The sequence below is a fragment of the Lissotriton helveticus genome, chromosome 3_1 (assembly GCF_964261635.1).
Source record: "Lissotriton helveticus chromosome 3_1, aLisHel1.1, whole genome shotgun sequence".
NCBI classification, from domain to species: Eukaryota; Metazoa; Chordata; class Amphibia; order Caudata; family Salamandridae; genus Lissotriton; species Lissotriton helveticus.
In genome coordinates this window covers 1,574,969,579-1,574,996,528 of record NC_136061.1, presented here as the reverse complement: position 1 = coordinate 1,574,996,528, position 26,950 = coordinate 1,574,969,579, and the positions used below count along the sequence as shown (strand labels likewise).

At 41.2% G+C, this 26,950-nt stretch overlaps 1 pseudogene across 1 annotated transcript in view; it reads left to right on the top strand.

Annotated features, from left to right (window-relative positions):
* LOC144823641 (microtubule-actin cross-linking factor 1-like) overlaps nucleotides 1-26,950 on the top strand; it is a 209,232-nt pseudogene that overhangs the window by 116,710 nt on the left and 65,572 nt on the right. The window contains exon 7 of the transcript XR_013608823.1: nucleotides 26,623-26,706. The product of XR_013608823.1 is annotated as a microtubule-actin cross-linking factor 1-like (transcript). The remainder of the gene's footprint in view (nucleotides 1-26,622; nucleotides 26,707-26,950) is intronic.

The window sequence follows — 26,950 nt, the reverse complement described above, 5'->3', positions numbered from 1 at the left end:
GGCCGGGGCGAAGAAGCGTCCGGCCGCCATCGGCTGTAGGCCCGGCCCGAAACGTGCCAGGCGTCCCCACTTCTTCAATAATGGCTGCGACAACACTGGGGGGGGGGATGTCTTGCACATGCCTCCGACCCCCCCCCTCGTCCTCATCACCTGGTCCGGCCATAACAAATGTCAAGCGAGACGCCGTGGGGTGCACCGGGAGGGAGAGGCGGCGCGAACGAGCCTCTCCCACCTCCCCAGGTGAAGGCTCCCCAGCTGCACCCCCAACGCTCCTCGCACCCGGCAAAGGGTTTGTCCACTCTTGCGGTGCAGCGACGCTCCACTCACCCAGCAGGGTCTCGTCCACTGTGGCGGTGCTGCGACGCCTCGCCCGACAGGTTGAAGCCTGTCTGCTCATTTGACCCCGCGATTGCCGGTAGCTGCCGAACTCTCAAAATGGCGGTCGACCCTGCAAGAGCGGGCCCAGCATGAAGGAATGGCCTGGTTGCTTGTTGATTAAGAAACGAGTCCCACCATCATAAAAGTTCTCCTCGACCTTGAAGATTCTATAGGAGCCGCGGGGGTCCCCGACTCCCGCAGATACCCCCGATGGGGAATGACTGCCATGATTGCCCGCGGAACGATGAAAATATAGCCGCAGGACGTCGGCGCTCCCATGCTGACGCCAGCCTCAATTTGAATGACTAAAATCCTGCAGACTACAGTTCGGATCAGTTCCGGTGAAAACCCAGTATGACCCGGTAGGAAACAATTGTTGCCTCCCTCCCCCTTTTGACTGATGGTTCATACTGCCGATCCTTTCTGTTGCCCTTTAACGGAACTTTTTGGACTGCCGAAAGAGGCTCTGGGCCAACCACGAGTTGGTAGAGGTTTTGACTATGCCTGGATCTGACTGGCTGCACCCAAAATGGCGCTGGTACAAATGAAACTTTCAACTCTTTGTTGTACCCCGATTGCTCAGCCTTGATGTCATGAAATATGTATACAGTTTTTAAAAACAATGAATTGATATGGGATGGGTACTGATTATGTGTTTGGACAATGAATTGAAGTGAGATGGGTGCTGATTGAACCTTCGGACAATGAATTGTTGTTAAGTTTGGCGCATCATGATTATTGAAAGTTCAAAATTCAACACTTATGATACTTGCTCACACTGAAGTTTCGATATGATTTTATTGCACTTGTCGCACTTTTATTATGAAATCAACGACCACCGACTCCATTAGGTTTTCAACTAATAAGTATCCCCACCTGTACAGTTTTGGCCGGCCCACGGGGTTGTAGGCCCGTATCTATGCACCGACATTTTTTATTAAAGATTTTTGGAGATAAACGTACGTAGTTGTCACGTGTAAATTGGTGAGTTTCGAATAAATAACCACTGTTTCCGATATAACTGAATTACAGGTGAAATGGCTCAGCTCGATTAGTTAAGGGTTAAAAAAGTATAGTACGCAGAAATATTGCAAATATGAATGGTCCAGGTTTTTGTTGTATGTACTTTGCACATTTTTGTACAGCCTAAAGCAACCGCTAAAGGACCCTGGAATTCAGCCTATACTTTATATGCTACCTGTATCAGGAAAATTGTGCTAAAAATACCCCTAAGTCGCCCCGAAGGAGTGCCACCTGGCCTCCCTACATACGATCCGTAATATCACACCTGGGTGACCTATGCTATCCACCGGCTTCCGACAATCATCTCTCCCACACTAAAAGGTCCATCTGGGCTTAAATGCCAAGTTGGCAAGGACTGCGTTCCGTGGAGATAGGCCGAGTATGTAGTAAGTAAAAGCCTTTTCGGGTTTATGCGCGCAGATGTGTTTTTAAATGCTGCCCCGCCCCCTCCTTCTTTTTCCCTCTTTCTGCAGGTCACATTGGAACGTCGATTAAAATACGAAAAAGAAAATGGTGATCTAGCGGACGAAGAGATGGGGAAAAAGGGGTTCGATTATGGTACCTACACACGATGAGCGAACAATACCCTGAACTTAGCGCTTGAAAGGACAGCCTGAAACTAAAAAAATACAAAAAGTGACTTCGCTTGGCACCCCGAATAATACAACCAAAAATGACGTGCACTTATGATTAAGCATTCTACACTTAACTAAATAGGGAAAGTTTAAAAGAATATTCTGAGGTGAGGTTTACTCTAGTACCCTCCGTTTGGAGGACTAGGAATGTTGTCAGTGTTTAGAAATTACTACATCCTTTCCACACCCTCATGGACCGGAAACTCAGAGCTGCCCTATTGTTCTCCCAAACTGACACCCACTGTTGCCTCAGCCTGGAAGCACATCAGCCCGACCAGGTTAGTTCTTGACTGGTTGCCAAAGGCGTAAGTGTGTACAACCACAAAGACCAGTAAAGGCAGCCGACAATAAAAGGAAAGAAAAGGGTAAAAAGAGCTTAGGATGCTAAGGATGCGCAGCATACAGGAAAAGATCATTATGGCCAATAACGGTTATATGTCTTGTCTTGGATTTTTGTATATAATACATGTACTGTCTTCCTCACCTGAGTATGTGTGTACGTAATGTATGGATCTACGTCATCTCTCTGCCTGTGTTTCCGTATTACTTAACCCCTGTTGTTCTGTGTTGTGCGCGCACTGAATGACCCATTATTGTACACGTCTCTCTCTCTCTCTCTCTCTCTCTCTCTTTCTCTCTCCATGTCATACGTGTACCGAATGGACCATTTAGAGTGCGCTCTCGCTCTCTCTCTCTCTCTCTCGCTCTCTCTCTCTCTCTCTCTCACTCTCTCTCTCTCTCTCTCTCTCTCTCTCTCTAAAGCCCCCTTGGTCCCTCCTCCCATGTATGGTAGCGCTGTGCCCCCCCCGGCACAAAACCTAATTGGGTCTCCTCGAACAACAAAGGTGTTCGGAAAAATTGACAGGAACTAAAACGATTGTGACTTGCCATATTACTACCTCTCCTTTCTGCAAAACGATAGAACCCGAGTTGGTAATGAAGGAAAGGACAGGTAAGACGACTGATGTCCCCTAATCTGGCCTTTTCATAGGGGGACTATAACGTCAATGGTCTTCTGTTTTCCAGCTCGTTAGAAATACAATTCCCACTGCCCAGATTACCTCAACCCTCTGCACTTAAGTGCGGATGTCCAAAGTGCCCCCCTGATTCTCCCGATTGACCCCAGCTCCCTGTCCAAAGCGTCCCCGCTTCCCCCGATTAACCCCAGCTTCATGTCAGCTACCCTCGAAGCGTAATTGATGACCTTGATTAACGGTCATTCCCCAAGAAAGACATGTCTAACATCTGCCCCCCCCTCCTCCTTCTTCCTGACGATAACGCTCCTGCTTGCAAGAGTTAGCCGACCCCGAAGGGAAATGTAAGATTGTCGATACTTGGGTTAAAAAGAAAAAGGGCGAGTCTCTACATAAGGACTCGATTTTGAGTTTGATATAATACACTGTGTATAAAGGTCCAATTTCTCTCCACATACGTCACGAATGAACGCCAAACAGGTTTATGAATTCAATGGTAATGCCCTCTTACATACTCCATAAGTGATGACTTCTGACTGTGACCGATGACTTATCACCCACCCACATAGGATTGGGGACGGAATTGAGATGTATAAATGTCTTCTCCTGCCAGTTTTTCTAAAACTTGTTTTGTACCCATTCAAAGATACAATCACCGGAGGAGAGGAGCTGGACGTGACGCACAGCCTGGCCACAGATCATGGAGCACGTGTGAGCTCAGCCAAAGGTGGAGCCACAGAGCAACGAGACGCGGGACGAGGCACCATTCTCAAACTCAGCAGACGAAGGAATGAAGGGCCGCCTTGAAGCCCTCGATTTGCTGACCCACTCGTGCCTGAAGTCCCCGTCCCTCTTCGCCCGACTGATGGGCCTGCCTGCTCGCCACCCTTTGCTCCTTGTGGTCCCTTGGTGTGCTCAAAGATCTGATCCCACTCCGCCCTCTCTTCCCTTGATTATTCAACAACATCACCCTTTTCGCATAACTTTTGACTATAGAATAAGGTTATTGCCACGAAAGAAGAAAGACACGCAGGCGCCCAGCATGAGGCACCCCTAAGAAGATCAGTTAGGAAACAGGACTGTGATCTAACAGCAGAGGACTGATCGCACCCTGCAACGCGTAAGGATGAATATGAGCTGGACCTATAGCTCCACCGCCGGTGCTCAACAGCGCCAACAAAAGAAGACGGACTCTGTTAAAAAGACATTGTGACGAAAACCCCCTTCCTGAACTTTCTACCCACCCCTTGACTAAGTGCTTGCATCGAATTGAATCCCTCCTTCAACAATTTTGTATTGCTTTCAAAAATGTTTCATCGGTCACTCATGTATTTAGTTTTCCAAAAGTCTCTTATTGCACTGATAAGACCCGAAGGTATCAGAGTACTTTTACTGTATGTTGATGTCACCGGAGAGAAAGTCTGGACTTGATTCTATAATGTTTCGGAACATTTTTTCTGATTGACTCCAACTAAGTATTATGCCGATCTCTAGACTTGTATGAATAACCCAACAAATGAAAAATCATATGTACCGCATTCCGCCAATCGTATCGACTGTTTAGAACTGAACTAGCTTATGTAAAAAAAGCGGCGACTGTTGAAAATGGCAATGTAAATGTACATAAGCGGCGTTCATTTGTGTTCACTGTACCCCTTGTTGTAAGCAGAACGGATATCGCTAAACACTGACTGTGTTATCCCGCCAGCATAGACCCATGCACACACGTACACGACAGCCATTTTAGACACCATGGCCTCTCTGCCCATCTGTCCCCGGCACCCCTCCCCGCGCGCACTGCTCATGCATCAGCCACAAGACCTTCTCCCTCTGCGTGACCCTGCTCTAGAAGTAGCACTCCTGCTTGACCCACACCCCCCATTTCCTCCCAAGAACACCCTTCCCCTCAGCTGACAACCCCCCCCCCCCGGCTGCGATTGGCCTCTCGACCCGGTCCCAAGTCCTAAGACCAAGCCTCGTGGATGTACATACCCCTTTTCCCTGCCCAGCATAACAAAACCGTGATACACCAACCGAAGTGTCCGACCTTATCACCTGACCAACCTTTGACCTGATCATCCCCTCCTGCCCTCGTGTCCTGTAGGAATGTCCGGCTGAGAGATCACAATCTCTCTTGTTACATTCAGGAGGGGAGGATGACATCTGAGCGACTGATATGGGAATAGGCCTGAAGCTGGGATTCCAAGCATGCCTTTTTCTACTTCAAAGCGTCTTTATTGTAATAAGGAATGTTTGTGCATCATAAACATGTGTATAAAAGACGAAGCCTCAGAGAACTTGGTAGAGCACCTCCTGAAGACACTATGCGAGTGTCCGAAATGACAGGCTCTCCTCATGAGAAATAAAACTCTATTCTTGTCTTCCTGCTTCCAGCGCCCGTCTCTTTATTTGGTAATTGTTCAAGATGGAAACTAAGAGGCGTCCTGCACCAGCAGCCTGGGCATCAGGTGCGTTATGGGCTGACTTTTCCTCAGTAAGGCCTATGTAGTAAAGTCCACAATCGCATGTCAGTCTATAAATCACGTTAACTAAATTACAGTTGCTGAATTTAGTCAAATGCCAGGTCCTCCCACCTCTCAGGGTGACCGCCTTGGTTGTTTCAGTGAGGCAACATACTGAACAGCAGGTACATGGGTGGTGCCCAGCTGGGAGAGTACTCACATATGGGATGGTCAAAGTCCGTGTGTGGACTAATTTATCCTTGAGATTAGAGGCTCTTTTGAAGGCAAATCGGGGAGGTGGCATCGTGCTGTTGTTAGTGTTGAGAATGGCCCAATTCTTCCTCACAATTGGTCTTATTTTCGTGGACAGAGGGTCAAATGTTGTCACAACTGGTATGCAATCTTGTTTGACCTTGCTGTTTCTTTCCAGAAGTGCTTCGCAGAGGGTATTGAGAGCTCGCTTGCGCGCTTGCTTCACCACTTTCATTGGGTATGCTCTTTCTACTAGTTTATTAACAAGCTCCTCTGACTGCTCCATTAAGGATTCAGTAGTTGAGCAATTGCGTCGATAGCGCAAAAAAGTTCACTACTCGAACTAGAAAACCAGTGGCTGTCTCTATATCCCTCCTCTTGGGTTGGTGGAACTGATGGTACATATACAAGGAACCAGTTGACTAATTCTAAATTGGCCCCTTTTTGTCATTTTGTCATTATGAACATCACAAGGATTACACTACATGAATGATCATTAAAGTATATAAAATCTCAATTGCCAATAACAAAGGAGTATATGTGACAAGAGAAAATGTGGGTTATTGGTGACTGGTTAAAAGGTTTGTGTGGACTTCCTACAATGTGGTGAATTCGCCTTAACTACGTGGGAAGGGGTGTTGTTGAAAACTTTATTGACAACAGGAGATATTTTTAAGGTGACGGCTTAAACTTAGTGAATTACCACTCATGATATAGCCTTAACAGACTGTGTTGATTGAACAAACGACTAGGGAAGTTGGCACACGATGGTAGTCCCCCTCATTTGGTGTGGTTGGTCATCGCCGCTGTTTGCGTCCCCTTTTTTTTGGCATGAGAATGACACCGCGGTGGCTTAGGGGCTGTTTATGAGATGAGTTATTGAAACAACATTGTACTGTCCAATTTCATGGGCAAGTATATTCAGTTTTCAGGATGCCTTATAAATGGCATTAGTCGGATTTAAGATGTATAAGGTGGCTTTACAACGATACACTGGCTGTTCGAGCAGTAGCAGCACCCCCCCCCCTCCCCCAAGCGCCTTGAGACCCTCCGGGTAAGTAGTGCGCTCTACAAATGTCTTGATTGATTGATTGATACACACAGGGATCGAGAGCACACAACCCCACTACAAGATGGCCGCCATTGTGATTCACTGTCTATGACGCACTAACGTGGGAGACCAGGCACCTACCTACGCGGTAGGTGGGACAGTGTGGGAAGTTAAAATCCACGAGCTACCGGGTTTGCTCAGCCGGTGTTGATTTCAAGACGCTGTTGTGCGGCGGCCGGGGTAAGTGTCGATACATGGGCTGGTATTTCTTAACGTTCTGCTGGGAGTCTTGAGTGACAGTGCGGGTTAGTTTGTACACCCAAATTGTGATCTTTGGGGAGCCCGCGTCCAGGAACGCTATCGGAATAGCAGTAGGCAGATGCAGTAGACATTGTGTAATTTGGATTGACGGATGTATTTGAAAATTGCTGTGACGAAAAACAATCTATTGAAGTGATTGTGAGGGCAATCCAGAGGAGAGATGTATCTGGTATACCTCACAGTGGGTTTTTTATGTATATCTACAGAAGACCTGACTGCAGATGGTCTTCGGAAGGACGCGTGATCTACTGACACAGGGTTCCTAAAGCGAGAGGGCTGCAGGTACGCTGACAAAACTCAGCCCCCAGGTGATTATGTTACAAATGATCTAAGCACCACTAAATTGGATTGCATTTTGGACTGACCTGGCCTTTGGTACAGGCCGGCTTGAAAAATAATGGCTCAATAATGTTTTTATGTCAATTCCTACCATTACAGGTGTTGTAAATATTAAAGTGGAAGCATGAGAAGACAACCCCCTATTGCCCTGAAGAAGTTGCATTAAATAGAGCAACGAAACATGTTGGCGACATCGAAATTGGAATAGGTTTAGGGTAAACCTTTTTATATTTAGAGAGCTAGCAGCCCAGAATAAAATTACGAGTGGCCAGCTAGCTCCCTAATTTTAATGGTGAGAAACACTGTTTATTTTTCATTGGGGTTGTAGAAGGTGCACAATATTAAGTGTTGTTTGTCTCACCTTATTACTACACGAGTAGCCGGAATGCTTTTTGGTTTCCGTGGAGAAAAAGCACTATTATTTGTTGTCTAGGCTTTTTCTTTTTTCTTTTTTCTTCTCCTGTCTTTTCTTTTCCACTACACGAGAGAGAGTTGCCGATGATGATAATTGGGTACACTGGAAATTGTCAACCAGCAACCCTATTGGCGGTTCTACCGCGAGGGACTCTCTCTCGTTTCCCACATATTTTCATTTTCATGTATGGTGGGCTCTTCGGATGGTAGCGAATGTAGTTTTACACATTTTAGAAATGACACTAAGATTGGGGCACATAAGTGGACTTATGTGCCCCAATCTTAGTGTCATTTCTAAAAGTATGAGTTGGGTATTGTAAAATTTGAACAAACCCATCCTTCTGCCACAACAAGAACAGATAATTAGTGTTCCGAGGGTGAGGCCACATTTTTGCATACTTAAATGAATGATGTCAAAAGCAAGAATGAACATATTAAATCTTATTGCACCTTCACTTAGTTCTATAAAACTTTATAAATCAATATGTCACTGTCCCACATAGGGGTAGTAAGCGCTTATATAAATACTGCAATAAAATCTATCTGTATATATAAAAACGAATGTATGTCTGTCTGTCTGTCTGTTTGTCCTTTATGCATTACTACACCATTCATCCGATCGCCATGAAACTTTGGGAAGTTGTTGAGTACACTCCTGCGAAGGTTTCCGGTATCAATTTCTTTTAAATATCACCCCCCCGGGGCCCTCATAATCTTTCGAATACTGATGTACGCACCAGACGGAAAAACAACAAATCGTGTATCCACAAGCACTCGAATAAATAAATAGAATTAAAACACCATTCATCTGATCGCCATGAAACTTTGGGAAGTTGTTGAGTACACTCCCGCGAAGGTTTCTGGCATTAATTTTATTTTAAATATTGGCACCCCAGGGCCCTCATAATCTTTCAAATACTGATGTACGCACAAGACGGAAAAACAAAAAATCGTGTATCCACAAGCACTCGAATAAATAAATAGAATTAAAACGACACTTTGAAATGTTTTCCATATTAAAAATGAATAAGTTTCAATAAAAATGACACAATGTAAATTGAATGTTATCATGACGAGTTTCCTTGAATTTCCTTTCTTCGGAGATCGCAGCAACGCGCGACGGGTAAGCTAGTATAAGAATAAATGATGTACTGTCAAACTATAGTTAATATTGTATGGTTATACATGTGGCAACACTATTAAATGCAGTGTGCATTTATAAATGAGAAACATTAATTCAGTTAAATGAATATATGTAACGTATGAACTGCAATGGGAGGGGGTGCATAGGCTGATAATACGAAGATCACAGCTCTGTCGTCTCCATCAATGTTAATGATTACGTCAGTACAATAAGTACACAAGTTCAGCCTTTGGACATTTGATTGGAACTTCATCTAAAGGCTATCGCATGTCACAAACCATCTACTACAGATTCATCATATCCCACTGATGTCTGCCTCAAATGTTCCATCCATACCCATTTTGCCGTCATCTGATCCCACTGCCTTGTTCCACAATACCTTCCCACTCTACCTGATGACAATTTCCTACTCTCCCCGCCCCCTGCAATTGCTCCACTAGGCATTCTCATATATGTGAGGACGGTAGAGAAGAACTCCTGTTGCTTTCGTAACCTCATCGAAGATAATATCTTCCAATTACTAACCATCATGGAGTTTTGATCCAATTAAGTGTCAGTGTCATGTATAACCAATCTACTTTCCTCTGAACTAAAGCTTGAGAAAAATAGAGACCAGTGAGGAAGAGGTGAGGTTACCTCGATTTCTTGTGCGTTCACTTTAATTCATGGAGATTCCAGGTCCATTCTCTGACTCATTTGAGTGTCTCCCATTGAAGGCAGTGAATCTTAATAACCTTTATTGTCTGTGCTGTTATCTTCTAATCCGAGACACAACATACTTTTTTTTCCCTCTGATTTCCTTAATTTTGCCTAACTCATTCTAATAACCTTGTACTATGCTCTCATCGGTGACCTGAACTGACTTATAACCCATCTGATACTTATAGTCAAAACGCTATTGAAAACATATATTTCATCAGTTTCATCAAGCCAGTCAATGAGTCTTTAATTGGTGTGGCCTTAGCAATCCAGGGCTAATGATTCCTTCAGCTGTCTTGAGCTGATAACTATTCAAATTTTACATTGCTAGTGAGTTTGATTGCCAGTTTAAGCATGCCTGTGTCAATGGTCGCTCCATTGTACTGAGATGACCTTAAGCAGCTACTTTGTGGATAACTGACCCTTAGCCATATTCTCCTGTTTACATTCATGGTCACCTAGAAACCCAACTAACCAGTGGCTTATATGCTCTGGCTCTGCCTACATGTTTTGGCCCTGATGACTAGTTAATGGCACACTGATAACCGTGGAATATTGATGCACCGAAGCACAGAACAGCAAAGATGTTGGCATGAAGCAAAGGCTAAATATCACCTATTACGAGAGCAGAGGATTCCTTTCAATTGTGCACTGAAGACTCAGCAAACTCAACCAAAAAATGGTTCCACATCTATAAGGAGACTTATGCCCCAACTCACAATGCCTGTCCTCTCAATAGACATGTGTGACATTTCCATGTTATTCTTTACCAGCAACACTGGCAACTTAAGAGCTTGTGTCACCAACTACAAAAAAGAGTCTGGTCCGCGTTCCCCTGTACCCCACCTGCACAATCCCATATTAATCATTACTAGCCTGGTCAATTTCACCCTCTCCAGTTGGGTCATCTGGTCCTCAAACAGGCAGTGACCACTTCAATCCTGTAAAAAACAGTGTGGACACAGAGTCTTTGAAGCAGTAAGCCCATCTCCAGTCTACCTTGTGTTCAAAAGGCAATTTAAACTCTTGTAACATGCCTACCATCCTCCCACCTGGAGGCAAATTGAGTCCTAAGTGACTTTGTCAGGTTTCATACCATGTCACGACACAGAGACCATTCTTCTGGGTATCTTGTAAGAACTGCTGAGACTAGTATCGCTTGTCCACCTTGTGGGGCCTCTCAGCCACCTTTGACACCACTGACCATCAAGTTTTAAAGCAAAGATTTCCAACTTTCGCCTAAATCTAAGAAATTGCATTTACACGAATTGCTTCATTCTTGCACAAATTCTCCATCATGTCAAACTGTGACTATTCTTTTGAAAATAGTCAACATAATTTATGGTGTCCCTTACAGTTCTACCTTGACACCAACTGTGTTCAATATGTGTTTGAACACCATCGCTGGAATCGTAGACTGCTAGAAAATAGATTATATGTCTGCTGATGACGCATAGTTTCACCACAGACTTGAAGAACATGGTAATCTCCACAATTTATCTCATTTCCTCCTATTAGCTTACCTTTGAATATAAAATAACTGGCTCTGCATAGACATTTTATCTTTCTCCTGTCACTTTCCCTTCCCTTTACTTCCCATTTTACTGTACACATTATTCTCAGCTGTCCCAATCTTCTCTTACATCCCTCCCTCCCATTCTTCTATTCTAAACTCAGTCCACAATTTCCACATTCTGTTCCATTTTTATTACTTTGATTTCCTTCCCTTTTCTACATTCTTTATTTTGCTATTTCCTTCTTGGCCCGCTTCCATATATTACTTTTCTCTACCTTTTGCTTCATCTTTTCCCTTAGATTTTAATTCCCATACTCATCATTCCACACATTCATTTTACTCTTTGCTATCTTTATACTGTCTTTTTAAGTTGTTCATTTTTTCTTTTCTCTTCTTTTATTCTACCCTTTTATTAGCTTCCATTATTTACCTTCATCTCACTTTCCTTATTGTTTTTTGTTTCACATTATTTTATCTCCCCATCTTTCTTTCAGCCTAACTCTTTCCTTCACACTTTCTTTTTGCTCTTGTCCTTTTTCCTATACATCGCCCTCCTTGCACTTTTTTGCCTCTCCATCGTTCTTTTCCTCTTTAGTTTCTTTCTTGTTGTTGCCATCTGCATATTTCTTACATCCCTTCTTATTGTATCCCCTATTTTCTTTTTTGATTCTTTTTTCCATCTTGTTCACTTTTTTTATTTACACTTCCATTTTTGTTGTTCCTCTTCATATCTTTGTTATTCTTTCTTTCCATCTTCAACCTTTACATCATAATTTCCATCTTTCCTATTTTCCTTCTTTTTCCTCTTTCATTCTTTTCTTCTACTTTCCCATTCATCTTTAATTCCTTTAGCCCATGGTTCTTTCATTCATATTCACTCTACCATCTTCCTTTCTCTTCATTTACGTCCTTTCTTGCCCATCCTCTATTTTTTCCAACTCTTTCCTTTTATACTTTTTACCTTTTGTCACTGCTTTTCTTTTTGTTTTTCCATGCAACTTTCCTTCTTTTTTCCACCTTTCCTAAATTCTGCCCTCCTCAATTGCTTTCAGCTTTGTCTTTCTTCCTTCCCTATTTCTACCCTCTCTATAAGTATTTCTTCCTAATTTTCATCTAATCTTCTTTCCTATTAAAAAAAATAAAATCCTTTTCCTAAATCAGGGGACTTCAAAAATGTTTGCTTTCAGCCCCCAAGTAAAATGTTTTGAAGTGAGGCCCCCCTCCAAATCTTTATCACAAGGCTTGAGGGAAGCTGAAGTGTCGGGGCTGACCATTGGGGGCAAGCTTATCAGATAATTGCAGGAGTACTTTTCTGAAGCTCAAAATCAGCACAACATGTGAGAATTATAAAAGAGCACATATTTAAGCAAAAACATAAATGTACCAGAAAACACTAAACTCCCCCTCCCCATAATTGGGGTGCTATAAGCCCCTCACACACCCGGGCCCCAAATCAACTGCACCTGCTGCACTAATGATAACTGCAACTCAGAGTGGCAGGCTGTCTTCTCTGGCTCTTTCACTCCTTTCCAACCATGCCTGGCCATCACTCCAATCTTGAACAGACTCTTTGTTTCTTTCATTAAACATGAGCTCCCATCTGTTGCCCCCCCACCCCTATCATTGCAGCAATAGTTTTCTCAGACATAATGCTAGGAATTCCCCTGCCTCTTTTGTAAAGTAAGACAGTCATGATTGTGACACATTGAGCTCGACCCACACCTGGGCCCAGTGCCACCTTACCTGCTTCACAAATTATAGATACTGACTTGAGAAGCAGGCAGTCTCCTCTGCTCTTTGTTAAAATCTTGCACTATCACCTTCTTTCTGAGGCCCAAGCTAATGTGTCTCTGCTGCTTCAATATTCCCCACCCTTGGTACAAGGCCTGTAGTATCACTGGAACAGCAACGGTGCACTGGGCCCTAATGCAAGCAAGGAAGTATAGTAGAACAGTCATAATTATGGTTTACATTGCTCCACACACCCTTGGACCTTTGAGCCACTGCACCTGCAGAACCAATGATACCTACAGGGTTACAAAGCAGGGTTCCTCCTCTGCCCACTCCTAGGGCATTCACTCCAAAAGGTTGACACCCAAAGTATGCTTTGTGTAATAATAAAGGGGAAAAGACCCAAATGTCATACTCTGCACCCTCTCACTAGCCCATTACTTTGGCCCTGTTCCCTGCACAATGGTGATTTGGGCCCTAATACTAGAAAGCAAAATGGGCCCACTACATTACTAAGAGAGCCATGAGTCCCCTTACACCCACGATCTCATTGCCACTGAACCTACTACACTAATGGAAGTATGTAGTAATGTGTTTTACTATTGTTGCTGCAATGTAATGTTCCATTGTTAATGTTCAGTGCATGCGCTGGTGTTCTGCTGCCTGCGCTTCTTTCTACAGGGTTATGGAGTGTTATCATTCAAGGGGGTTCTAAATTCTGTATGTTGTTGAATTGGCATCATCTCTACTACTGTCTGTGCATGGGAGCTAATAAAGGTGATATAAGAAACTACACCGTTTATTATTTACTTTAACAATTGACAACGAGCTGATTCTAGCACCCCCTTCCACCTGTGGTCCACTAGTGAAGGAATTTCCAGGGGGAGGTTTGTTGTTTTTCACTGGCTGGTGACATCGAGTGAGCAAGGAGTGTCTTCAAGATACCCAGCGTGTCAGCCATTTGAGCGACGTGTAACTCACCCCTGCTGCATTCCTTGTGGGGGGTTTGGAGTGTTATTTGTGGGTTTTGGAGCAATTCGCACCCAAGGTACTGTATGGACTTCCTGAGGGGCTGCAAACAATTGCTGCCACACCACAAAGTTTCTATGTGTTTTGTGGGCCCCAGCGCCTTTGAGAGCTTTACTCCTACTTTGAGTTTTCCCTGCTGTTGGGTCATGGTAACAGGGGGTCAAGTACCTGTCATAGTGCGAGACAAATGTGTGGAACACGGGCACGAGTCCTGTGTTCAGCTTCAGGAGCGCACTGCGTGACAGTGTCAGATGTATTCAGCCATTCTCCGTGGAGAAACCCGATAATGGCACACGCTTGCATTCTTAAACGCATGGTGATGCGTATACGGTAAATGAATGGCGCGTTCTGCCACTGTTTTGTTAAAATCAGGGTGATGGCACACCCTAAAGGGACAGCGCACACTGCACTTCCTTATTCTTAAAGAGACGCTAATGCGCACACTCTAAATGGACAGCACAGTTTCTGCATGTTTACTTGTGGATCATCATTGTGCATCCTTATTATAGTGCATAACTTTTATCCCTGCATTACATTCACAGTCATTATTTCAGTGTTGGGTTGTGAATTGCAATATCACAATATTGTTGTTACATGAGTTCAACTATGGGCAACCCTCCACCATCATATTTTCAGGAACAAATCAGCCCAGTATGAAGTGGGATAAGTGGCTCAGATTATTTAAACATTACATGTTGGTTATAAATGGTGATTCTTTTGAGTCTGGGACAAAGAAGGGTCTACATTTAAATGTGATTGTTGTAGAGGCTGAAGTAAATGTTGAGCTTGTAACTCCTATGCAACCTCAACTGGAACAGATGCAGAAGATTATGATTGCTTCACTGAAGGCTTAGATAGACTAAAGAGATTCAAGGAAGAACCACATATTGTTTTAGAGGTTCCGTTTTTATACTAGACATCAGCAGCCAAATAACACTGTAGATGCGTATGTTTCTGCACTAAGATGTTTGGCTGCAGATTATGCATTTGGAGAGGGTGTGGATACCTACATTCCAGACCAATTTATTATTTGATGGTCTAACAAAAAGATACAGGAAGAATTATTATGCCATCGTAATCCCTCTTTACGTGACACCGTTGATATAGCCAAGAGTGTGGAACAATCGATATCTTCTTTTAAGACTATTAACACGGATACTGTGACTTCTGATGTGGCTGCTGTGTCACTTAAAGAATATAATTCAAGGCCAAAATGTAACAGAAGCAATTGTGCATTTGCAGGAAGTTGCAAAGTATTGTGTAACAAGTGTGGGTTGAAAACTCATTTATCGCAGTTTAAAATGTGTCCTCCTAGGAATAAGGAGTGTTTGAAATGTGGAAAAGTGGGACATTTTGGAGGCGTTTGTATGGCATTCACCAACAGAAGGGTATCTTTGGTGCAGGAAGAAGCCAGAGATTATGTGTCTAAAGATGACTTGGTCCTGGGGATAGTAGAAAAGGTAGAAGATAAACAGGCAACAAGGGTCGCTGGGATTTCTACTAGCGGTATAGATGAGGAACCCCACACTCCCCCTGTGTGTGAGATTTGTATCAAGGGAAGAAAACTAGAGGTGATTGCTGATTCGGGGTCACCATAGACAATTTTATCTGACACATACTTTTTCAAAAAGTGGGTTAATAAGATTTTAAAAATTAATGGAATAAAATTCTTTGCTTTTCAGAAAAGGGGAATCAATATGATGAGTTATTACATAGCTGAAATTCGATTTCTTGTAAGGTCAATTGTAGGTAAAGTGTAATTTTTTTTACGGAGTTCTTTATAGCGCAAACTTAACCAGAAGGAATCGGGTATCAGAGCGCTTTATACAAGTACCAGTTGCGTTACATGAGGACACATTCATTTTTGTTAGGCACAGGAAAATTAAGGGATTTGGCCAGAATCACAGGATGCTGTGCGTCCTTGCCGAGACTCAAACCTGGTTCCCCAGATTTAAGGTTGATCGCCCTAGCCGTTAGGCCAACTCCTCTCCCCATTACATTGCCATTGATGGTCAGCAGGTGTTAGGTTGGAGACATCAGGGCAAATTAGGTTTGCACTTGGATCTGGGTGCCAAGAATCCGATTGATATTGTGGATGATGATCAGATTGTCAGGAGTATCACCATCAAGGATGACTTGTTGGAAAAGCTGTTTGATGCACATACAAATGTGTTTCATGAGGAACTAGGTAAGGTTGAGAGGTTCACTCATCGGATTTGCCTAAAAAAATTAATGTCAAGTGATTCCATTGTCTGTAAGAGGGGAAATCTCCATCAGGCTTAGGGATATGTGTAAAGAAAAGGTTATTGAACCTTTGGATGCCTTGGAATGCGTATCTTCCATTGTGGTTGTTAAGAAATAGAGTGGTAATTTGAGGATGTGTGTTGACTTAAGATCTGTGAGCAAACAAATTGTGGACTGTCACCCCTTACCAGGTACACAGGAAATGTTTGCAAAGTTCTTTACTACCATTGAGGTGAAGGCTGCATACCACCAGATTGTGTTGACCAATGATTCTCATGATCTTACAACTTTCATTACGCCTGATGGAACTTTCACGTACACCAGGATGCCATTTGCTCTTGCAACTGCAGCCTTAGTATTCCCAAAACTAATGTTGTTTGTTTGGGAACATTGAGGGAGTGATAATGCTAGCTCTATTGGTTTAGGAGCTGTTTTACGTCAGTGCAGGGAAGGTGTTGAGTGTACCATTGCCTTGCATCCAGACCGCTAATACACATAAGTGTAAATAGTCAACCATAGAGAGAAAAACCTTAAGTTTTGGGTGGGCGGTTGAACATATCAAAACATATCTATGGGGAAAATTGTTTCAGTTAAGGACTGCTCACAAACCTTTGATTTCATTGCTGTAAAAAAATGAGGTCAGTAAAGCTTCATCAAGGTTAATAAGAATTATGGCTAGATTGTATGAGAAAACTTTAATGTAGTTTTCTAAGCTGGTTCACAAAATGTTAGAACTGGCTGCTTTTCATGATTGTCTGGAGATTGTGTGGATCGTGCGGAACCTATATGTGAAGAAAAATGTGTGTTGGCTTCTGTAAATGATGTTATATCCTTTGTGAGTCAAGTGCTTTCTAAGGATGAATGGATGGAAGCCGCCTCAAAAGTTGGAATTCTTACTGAAGTTAAAAAACATGTTGTTACATGGTGGCCCTTAAAAGGGAATTTGTCTAAAAGTTTACAGCCCTTTTGGAAAGTTAAAGATGAATTGTCTGTAGGAAATGATATTGTGGTAAGGAAGCAATGTTTTGTGTCACCCAAGGACATCAGGTCTTGCATTGTTTCCATTGCTCATTTGGGATATGTAGGTCAGCCTGGACCCATTAAGAAAACCAGGGATTTGTGTAGGTGGCCATGTATGGTTGCGGATATTGTACAGTTTGTTCGACAGTGTCACTTCTGCCAGAATTTGGATAAGAGCTTTAAAAGTTTGAGTACGGTTTTTGTTCATCATACCTACCTTGGAGGGAATTGGCAAATGATTTATTGGGTCCTTATGAAAGTTTTGCTCAAAGCAAAATGTATGCGTTAGTGGTAATTGACTATTTTTCCAAGTGGGCAGAGTTGAAATGGCTATCTAAACCTGATACTGATGCTATCATTCAATTTCTGCAGTAGTGTTTCAGGAAAGAGGGGATTCCTGATTCTTTAATGTGTTAAAATGGTATACAACTTACCTCTATTAAATTGGAATCATATTTCACAGAATTGGATATTAAATATGTACGCATTGCTTTATATGCGCCCAATATGAATGGTTTAGTTTATTTTTTAATTTTTTATTATTTTTATTTTATTTTCAATTGCAGTGTTAGAAAAAATACTTTACAAAGGAGACATTGATACAAAGTGTAGCAGTCCCCCCCTTCCGCCCCCTCCCCCGGCAGCTGAGAGTGTGTGACAGCTGCCGAATATTAAAAAAACCTGCATTAGTATCTTAAATAAAAGTATAGATGTCTATATCCAAAATATCAAAATACAATGTATCACGCTACCGCAAACAGCTAGAGAGAGAAAGATTACTTGATCAATTTGTTAACACACAGGAGGCAAAGTGACCAATGCGACAGTACAACTCTAAAATTTAAAAAGCACCCCAGTGGATTAAATATTATAGGCTATTGCTAACAAGCCATAGTCTAAAATGGTTGGTGCATAAGAGAAAAAAGTGACTTGTGCATGCTTACAGAGAAGGATAACCTAACTTGTTTCAAGGGTTGACGAATTGAGGCAATTAGAAAGGTGTCCCCAGATGATTAGGCCTTTTTTTTGCTTGGTATCCTTTCTTAGCGTATATCGCATTTTCTAGCGAATTAATTGAGTAGAAACGGGCTAACCATTGCGTAAACAGTGGGGGGTTAGGGCCCAATCAGGCAGACGCAATGCACAGCCTGAGGATAGCCATAGCGATGAATATTAAGGCTCTTCCGTTCTTTCTCTCTATCGAGTCTAATGTGCCCAGCAATATCGTGGAAGGTGTTAAAAGTACATTATGAGATAGCACCTGACCCAGGAAGTGTTGAATTTTATTTATTAATGGTCCTAATTTAGCACATGTAGCAAACATATGGATTGAGTCGGCCTTGAATTCTGCACAGCAAGGGTAGTGTGTACCTTTCCCAGACCTCCATTTCGGAATCCTGCCGGGAGTAAAATATAAAAAGAAACAGGTTTCATAGAACTGCGCTTGAAGGCTGGCAGATAGCAAATCACTTTGGGCAGATTTAAGTGCAAAACAGAATGCGCTATTAGAAATATTCTGTTTCTGTTGTCATTTGGAAGATACTGTAGACAAATTGTCGGGCATTAGGCTATTAAAGAAGTTATAGATAATTCCAATGCGTGGAGGAGTAGCTTCGTAAGGTTTCTCAAACAGTTCACAGTTAGTAAAGCCTGAAGGACCCCCTGTCTTCCGCAAAAAAAGGATTTGATGGCCAAATATTTAAAAGAATCCCTGTTATCTAGATTATAGATGGATTGAAGATCATTAATGGGCAGAACCTCATCGGATAAGCAGAGATCTCCTAATTTCTTTACTCCTTTATCTATCCAAGTTTGAAAATAAGATGAGCTAAAGATATCTGGTAGATTATGATTGTTTTTAGTAGGAGTATAAAAGTTCAGTCTACCGATACCTAAAATCTTGCGTACAGCTGTGAAAACTTTATAGACACCTAGAAGAGTCTTGAATTTGACTCTTCTGTAGTATCCAAACTCCAGCTGTCGCCACAGACAGCCCCATGTGTCGGGGCCGAGCAATAGTTCAAAGGGTGAGGGCTGACCGGCAGCGGGCTTTAGGGGGGAGTCTTGCAGCAGTATAGGATATGATTGTAAAATGGCAGCCCAGTAATATAGCTTTAAATTGGGTAAGGCCCATTCCCCTCTTTCCTGGGGTAAAGACAGAAATTTATTTGCCCTTCTAGGTTGGGAAAATGCCCACACAAATTGGGAGAAAAGCCTTTCAAACCTTGCAAGTGTTATCCTATTAAACTCTAAGGGTATAGCCCTGGACAGATATAATATTCTAGGATAGAAAATAATTTTCACCAAGTTACATCGACCAACGATAGAGAGATGTAGGTCGTTAAGGCTGTTCAAGGCTTTCTTTGTCTGTAGAATAAGAGGATCCGTATTCTGGCTAACTAGGAGGTCGGTATCAGCTAAGATGTCAATACCCAAGTTTTTAGCTTTGGCTACTACTCTTCCATCGTTCCAAGCGACTTTGTTGTTAATTATAATTTGGGTTTTCCCTTTGTTTAATTTGTATCCAGATAGGGAGCCGAATAACTGAGCTTCAGCCTCAATTTCAAGAATGGCTTTCTTTGGATCCATCGTAACCAAGGCCAGATCATCGGCATAAGCCATTATTTTGGATTCTAGGCCAAATCTGCTCACTGCCGGTATAGTCTGATATCCTTCAAGTTTTTTGATGAGCGGGTCAATATAGATAGCAAAGAGTAGTGGGGAACAAGGACATCCTTGACGGGCCCCCGAGTGATTTTAATTTGTTCAGTCATTCCCCCGTTGATAGATACCCTGGCTATAGGGGTAATATATAGAGCCTTGATGGCCTGGATGGCTTTAGGCCCGAAATTCATTCTCTGCATGACGCCCCAGAGAAAGTTCCAGGAGACCCGATCAAATGCTTTTTCGGCATCTAAGAATATTGCAGCAATCGGGTCTCCTGAAGTCTGTGCGGCGTCAAGCAGAGTAATGACCTTCGGGATGTGTTCTGTGGTGCCCTTAGTGGGGATAAATCCATGCTGCCACCTAGATACGAGACCCTCAATTCTGGCAGAATGCCGTGAGGCAGAGATTTTAGAATATACTTTCGAATCACTGTTGATAAGGGTGATTGGGCCGTACGTGCCCATTTCAGTTGGCGCGGTTCATCTGTCTTAGGAAAAACTATAATTTTGGCAATAGACCATGATTGAGGGGGGAAACACCCTGGAAGATTTGAGTCACTATAGCATTAAAGATGTCTTTGATTTGGGTGAAAGAAGCCTTGTAAAACTCGACTGGGATACAGTCGGGCCCGGCAGCCTTCCCATCTGGTAGGCTGAACAGAGCTCTAACGACTTCTTCCCATGATGGAGCAATTTCGAGTAGCTCCCGCTCTTCTCTGCTAAGTGTTGCCAGGGCAATTAAATCAAGATAAATATTTAGATGTTTGTTATGGTCAGATTGCTCACCCGAGTGAGATATCTCCTCTTCCTCAGCTCCCTCAGAGTATAAGTCCAGGAAGAATCCGCCGAAGGCAGAGCGTATTTCTTTCGGATCACTAGTTGTAATTCCTATAGATGTTTTAATTTTTTGAATTACGTTAGCAGAGGTCTGTAGTCTGGTTCTCATTGCCAGCTGGTGGCCAATTTTTTCACTACACTCATATGTTTTTTCTCGAGCTGTAGCCCACTTAGAGGTGTTTTTTTCGGACAGTAATGAGCAGATCTCTGCCATAGCGGCAGCCACAGCCAGTTGTGCCGTATTGGTCTTACCCATGGACTGAATTACTGAAATAAGATTTTCTCAGTTTTAGCTGGTTTTAATTTGTAATTCCATCTACTGGGCCTTCTCTTGTTTGTTTTTATTTAGCAAAAATTGTAAGGTTTCCCCACAAACACAGGCTTTTAGCGTGTCCCAGACTACCATCGTGGGGGCTGAACCTAGGTTGTTGTCAAGGAAGGCTTTTATCCATTGTTTCATGTGAGTCTGGTAGCCTTCATCCTGGTAAAGTGCTCTTTGAAAGCTCCAGGATGAGATTTCCTTACTGACAATCAAGTCACAGATGTTGAGGCTTAAGGGGTTATGATCAGAGAGGATGCGGGAAAGCAATTCAAATTCGCTATAATGGATTAAAGAGGAAGAAACCAGAAAAAAATCCAAATGAGTAAATGATTTTTGGGGTGCAGAGAAAAATGTATATCCATGTAAATGTGGGTGTAAATGGGACCTGACATCCACCAGGCCAAGGATGTATAAAAGATTTTTAAGTGCTTGAAGCACTTTGGGTTTACGGGTGGTCTGGTGGCATTCAGGTTTAGACCCCCAATTACAGGGTAGATTAATATTAAGGTCCCTGCATAAAACGACAGGTAGGGGCCAGTGTGCCAATGCTGCCGAGACCTGGTCAATCACGCTAGGGTCATCCAGGACACTCTCATATATAGAACACAAGGTAAATGAAAAAACAGAGGTTGAGCAGCATTCTATATGCATCCATCTTCCTTGGGGGTCAGATTTAACTTGAGTGGATTGTGGGAGAAAATTATGGCGTGCTAGGATGGCAACACTCCTGGTGCGAATCCCTTGGGTTGTACCCCCAATAACCTTATATCCTAAGCTATTCAAGAGATACAATTGAGAGCCCTCAATATGTGTCTCTTGGATACAAATTATGTTGGCCCCGATAGCCATAAGCTCTATGATACCTTTTGCCTTTTTCGGATGTCATTTAGTCCACAGATGTTCAAAGATAGAATTTTAAGATTTGTTGTGTTCATCAATGTTTTAAAAAAAGGAATCTCTTCATCAAAAAACACTGTGAATGGCTACGCATAGATTATGTACATTGTGTGTGAAAAAAACCCTATTGGCCCAGTAGAGCCATAGGCCAAAAAGGCCTGTGTGAATAAATAAAAAAAAAAAAAACAAGAGCCTGACCAAGTTAGCCATTGGGATGCTTATATCAAATTGCAGGACACTCTATATGTACTTTCAGTATAAGGTTGAAAAGAACAATTAAAATTCTTCTTTATTTGTTTCCAACTTTTCTAACACTTTTAATTTCTTTTCCCCCTTTCTTTCTTTCATTCTATATTTCTGTAGCTTCCTTTCTTGTTTTGCTTCATTTCTTCATTTATTATATGCCTTCCTTTCTTTCATTATATTTCTCTTTCACTTTTACCTTCAATGTCTTCACATTTCTTTCCATTGTCCCTTCTATCTGTAGTGCCATCTATCTTGCCAGATTTTTCCTTGTAGTCGTCTGCTTTCTTTTTACCTTCTCTCCTTCTATTTCCTCCTATCGATTATTTTTTGTCTGTCTGTCTTCCCTTCTTTTCATTCTTCCTTTTTCTCTGCTTCATTTGTTTAATCTTTCATTCCATTATTTTCCTTTCTTTGAGTTTCCTTTGTTTTTTTCTCCCATTTCTTTCTATCTTCATATATTTTTTATCTTACCTTTGCATCTTTCTATATCAATCGTTCTCCATCATTCATTTTTCCTTCCATCTTTCTGTGCTTCCTTACATCTTTCTTGCCATCATTGATCCTGTTTCCTCTTTTCTCCTGCATTTACGATTGACATTTTATATTCTGTCTCTTTACCTTTCAGTACCTCCTTTGTTTCTGCATTTCTTTCTTTCCATCCATCTTTTGTCTTCTATCATTGGCTCTTTTCACTTTCTTTCTGTCATTTCCTTCAATTTTTTGTTTTGTCCCTCACTCTTTTCTACCTTTCCAACTTTTCCCCTATAAAGAGTTCTATTTACTTCGTTTTATTTTTCTCATCCTTTTATTATTTATCCACTGTTACTTCTTTCTTTGTTCCTGTCTTCTATTTGTGTGAGAGTCACCTTTTCTCCTCTTCTACCTCTTTCGTTTAAATCCATATTTCTTTCCATCCCTTCAAGATTTCTTTCCATGCTTCCTTTCTTTTTTTATCACTTGCTCATTCTTTATTTTTTTAGATTTCCTTCTAGCATCATCCTTCTTTCCAGCTTTTCTTTCTCTGCATTTCTTTCTACCTTTTTCAACATGCTTGCTTTTAATTTCTTTTCACTTTGTCACCATCTTTCAACTTTATCTCCTTACAAATTTTCCATCTCTTTCAATCTTTTCCTATGTCGTTTTTTTCATTACTTCTTTTTCTTTCTTTCCAGCTTTCATTCAGTTTTTCCCTCATTCTCATTCTCTTTCCTTTACCTTTCCTATCCTATTTCTTCTCTTTATTTCCTTTCTTTTTTGCCCTGTGTCTACTGTTCTGTCCATATTTTCCTTTTTACTCATCCTCATTTCGTTCCAAAACTTTCTGCAAATATTCCTACTTTCCTTTCCATTATTCTCTGGGTTCTTCCATCTTCCCATCTTTACAAACTACCCTTTCTTTTGCGTCTTTCTACTTCTTCTTTCCATCGTTCTATTTCCCTTTCCTTCTTCACATCTTTCCTTTCACCTTTCTATCTATTGCATTTTCTGTTTCCCTTCTATTATTCCCAAAGTTCTTTCATTTATTTTTTTCATTACTAGTCTTCCCTTCTTATCTTTAACTACCTTCTTTTGTATTCATTCTTTCAGTCTCTTCCCCTTTTCTTTCCTTTATATGCATCAATCCTTCTTACACTGTAGTTCCTTTTCTTTTCCACTTTTACTTCTTCTCTTGCTTTTTCCTTCTTTTTATATCTTCTCCTTCACCCTTCTTTTGTTCATTGGTTCATTCCATTGTTTCTATATATTATTCTATCTTTCTTTTCACCTTTCTTTCCCTGCTTGATTTTTGTTCTTTCCTTCATTTTTACATGTATTCTTTTTTTCATTCATATGTTCTGTTTCCCTATCTCCTGTATTCACTTACTTTCTGTTTTCAACTATTTTTTAACTACTTATATAATTATACCTCTTTCTTGCATTCTCTTTCCTTCCTCTATTGGTTCACTAGTTCTATATTTTTTCCTTCTTTTCCATCCTTATATATTTTTCTCTTTCATTTATTTTCTATCTCTCTTCTTTCTTTGCCATTTTTCTTTTCTTTTTGCCATCTGCCCTCCTTCTTTCCATACTTTTCCCTCTAATCTTTCCTATCGTTTTCTTTTCCTACAATTTTTCCATCTACCTTCATTTTCATATTTACTGTCTTCCTTTTTTATTTTCCTTCTTTGTCAGTTTTCCATATTTCTTGGCTAGCCCTCATTTTTATATCTTTCCTTTTTAATTCTGTATTTCCATCGTTTCCTCATGTCTTCTTTCACTTTTTCAATTATGTTCCATCTTGTCCCCCTCATTTCAAACTTTGCCTTTCTCTTCCGACTTAATTTCCTGTTGTTACTATTTCTTTTTGTATTTCTCTCCTTTCCACCTTTCCTTCTGTTCTTTGTTCATTTTTCCTATCTTTCTTTTCAGATCTTCTTTCCATATTATGTATTTCAATAGTTCTCTCCATCTTTATATAAATCATATTTAATCATTCTTTCACCATTCTTTCCTTCTTTCTATTCTTATTTCAAGCTGAGCATGTTTCTATCTTTCCATCGTTATTTCCTTTGTTTCTTGCTTCTTTCTATTTCTGCCTTTCTACTCCCTTTTTTGTTCTTTTTCCTTCTCTTTCTTTCAAACTTTTCTTTCATCTTTATATTTTACATTTTCTTCCACCTTTCCTTTATTTTTCTTCTTTTTGTTCTTACCATCCTTTCTGCATTCTCTTCATCCTTTGTTTTTCCTCTTTAATACTATCTATATATTTCCATATTCCCTTTCTTTCTCTCTCATTTCCTGTTACACTGGGCCGAGCTCAGGAAGTTTCAGTCCAAAGAATTCTGCGGAGTTGCTGTAAAACTCCGCCAAATTCAGCAGAGTTCCACAAGCAGGCGAATTATTGTTGCTCTGCCACCCTAGATTCTTTAGGCGCCATCTTTGTGTCTCCTACAAAAAAGCAACACCAGAATTTTTAACTTTATTATCAACTATGCGCTAACACTGTCACGATTTAAATCAACATTAATGAATATTTTGGAAAATGTATAGCCACACTAAATTAACTTGACAAATCACTCCGATGAAATCGAGGCATGCCTACTTGGAAAATCTATCTTCATCTTTCCATTGGGTACACATAGGTAAAAGAAAACCATGACTAACATAATGTAACTATTGCAAGAGCATGGCAGGCATGAATTACGATGCTATGATGATGTCTAGGTTAACACTAGAGCTACTCTTCGAGTTCGTGCTCAAATTTAAATCGAAGAAAACAGACAAGGGACATTTTTCCTGGTGACAAGGTGCAGTAACGGCTTCCCAATAATGAACGCATTTGTTACTCAAGGGGGAAATATCCCTCTGTGGCTTGCTTTTGAGAACTCTGCCAGCGGTTAGTGGAGTTTTTTTGCTAATCTCGGCCCTCAAAGCAGACCACAGAGTGGAAAAACTCTGCAAACTCCGCCGGCGGAGCAGAGTTTACCGCCCACCCTTAATTTCAATTTTCTCTGTTGCTGTCCTTTATTTGTATACTGTAAGCACGGAATGTCCTTGTGACACGTGTTTGGAATTTCTAATTTGTTGTCTCTAAAGACAAGGGGATTACGCCTAGTTGAAATGTGATTAGAATTTCATAATGTACAGCCAATTGAGAAACTGTAGAGTGGACGGAGTAATTTATATGTGACTTTTAGTGATTGTTAACTCTTTACTCCTCCTCCTTCCATATGATATTGGATGGGATCCATTTTAGAGTTATGATGCAATTTAATATGTAAATCCATCTTAATAATTTTTGCTGTTTCACTTTATTTAAACAAGATCAGTGTAGACAAAGTGCAAACATAACATTTTAAAAAATAGCAATTAGAATAATAAAAAGTAGAAATAAACATTTGAAATAGGTAATGGCAAATAGCTAAAACTTGATGGAATGTTTGGATCTTTCAAAGCAGGAAAACATGCAATCAGATCCTTTTTTCCTCAGTCTTCAACACACTTTTTCTTTGGACTTTAGACTGATGTTGCATTATTATGGTACACCTAAATAGTTTAAATAAAACATAGCTCTGTGGAACACTTCATATAAACATCCGGCATTAAAAAAAGATTTACATATAATTGCTTATTCGATTGTTCTCATTATAACATCAACCGGCCTATTTTCCATTCAATTGAGAAAAATGTTGTGAAGAGTCCCACTGAAGTGCATTACAGAATATCATGTTCTTTCAGAGAGTAACTAACACTTCAGATTGTATGTTCTTGGGGAAAATAATAGAAAATCATAATTACGTTTCCGATAAATACTGATAAATACTATTTTGTAGCTTTTTATTACCAGTGATGTCTTACTAAATATGGAAGGGCTGACCATATCTGATTCTGCCAGAAAACCACACTGAATACTTGCTTAGTCACTTTTTCTTTTACTTCCAGGATATTAGTAAAGATATATGTGCAATGGAAGTGAAACTTCACAGGTGCCAGGAAACATTGAAAGAGATCACTGTGCTATTGGAGGTAAGTGTCCACATGAACATGCTATGGGATTCTGCAAGCATACAATATGGCAGTGCACAAAATGCACTTAACATGCAGACAGTGGAAAACGTAATAGACAAATGGATAAATTAATTTGAGAATACAATATTCATAAAGTATGGAGGAGAAGCGACATGGGTTGCAGAAATAATTTTTCACTATTCACATCCTAATACCTTTTTGTTTTTGCAAAGCATGTCGCTATCCTGTGGCTTCATTGCAC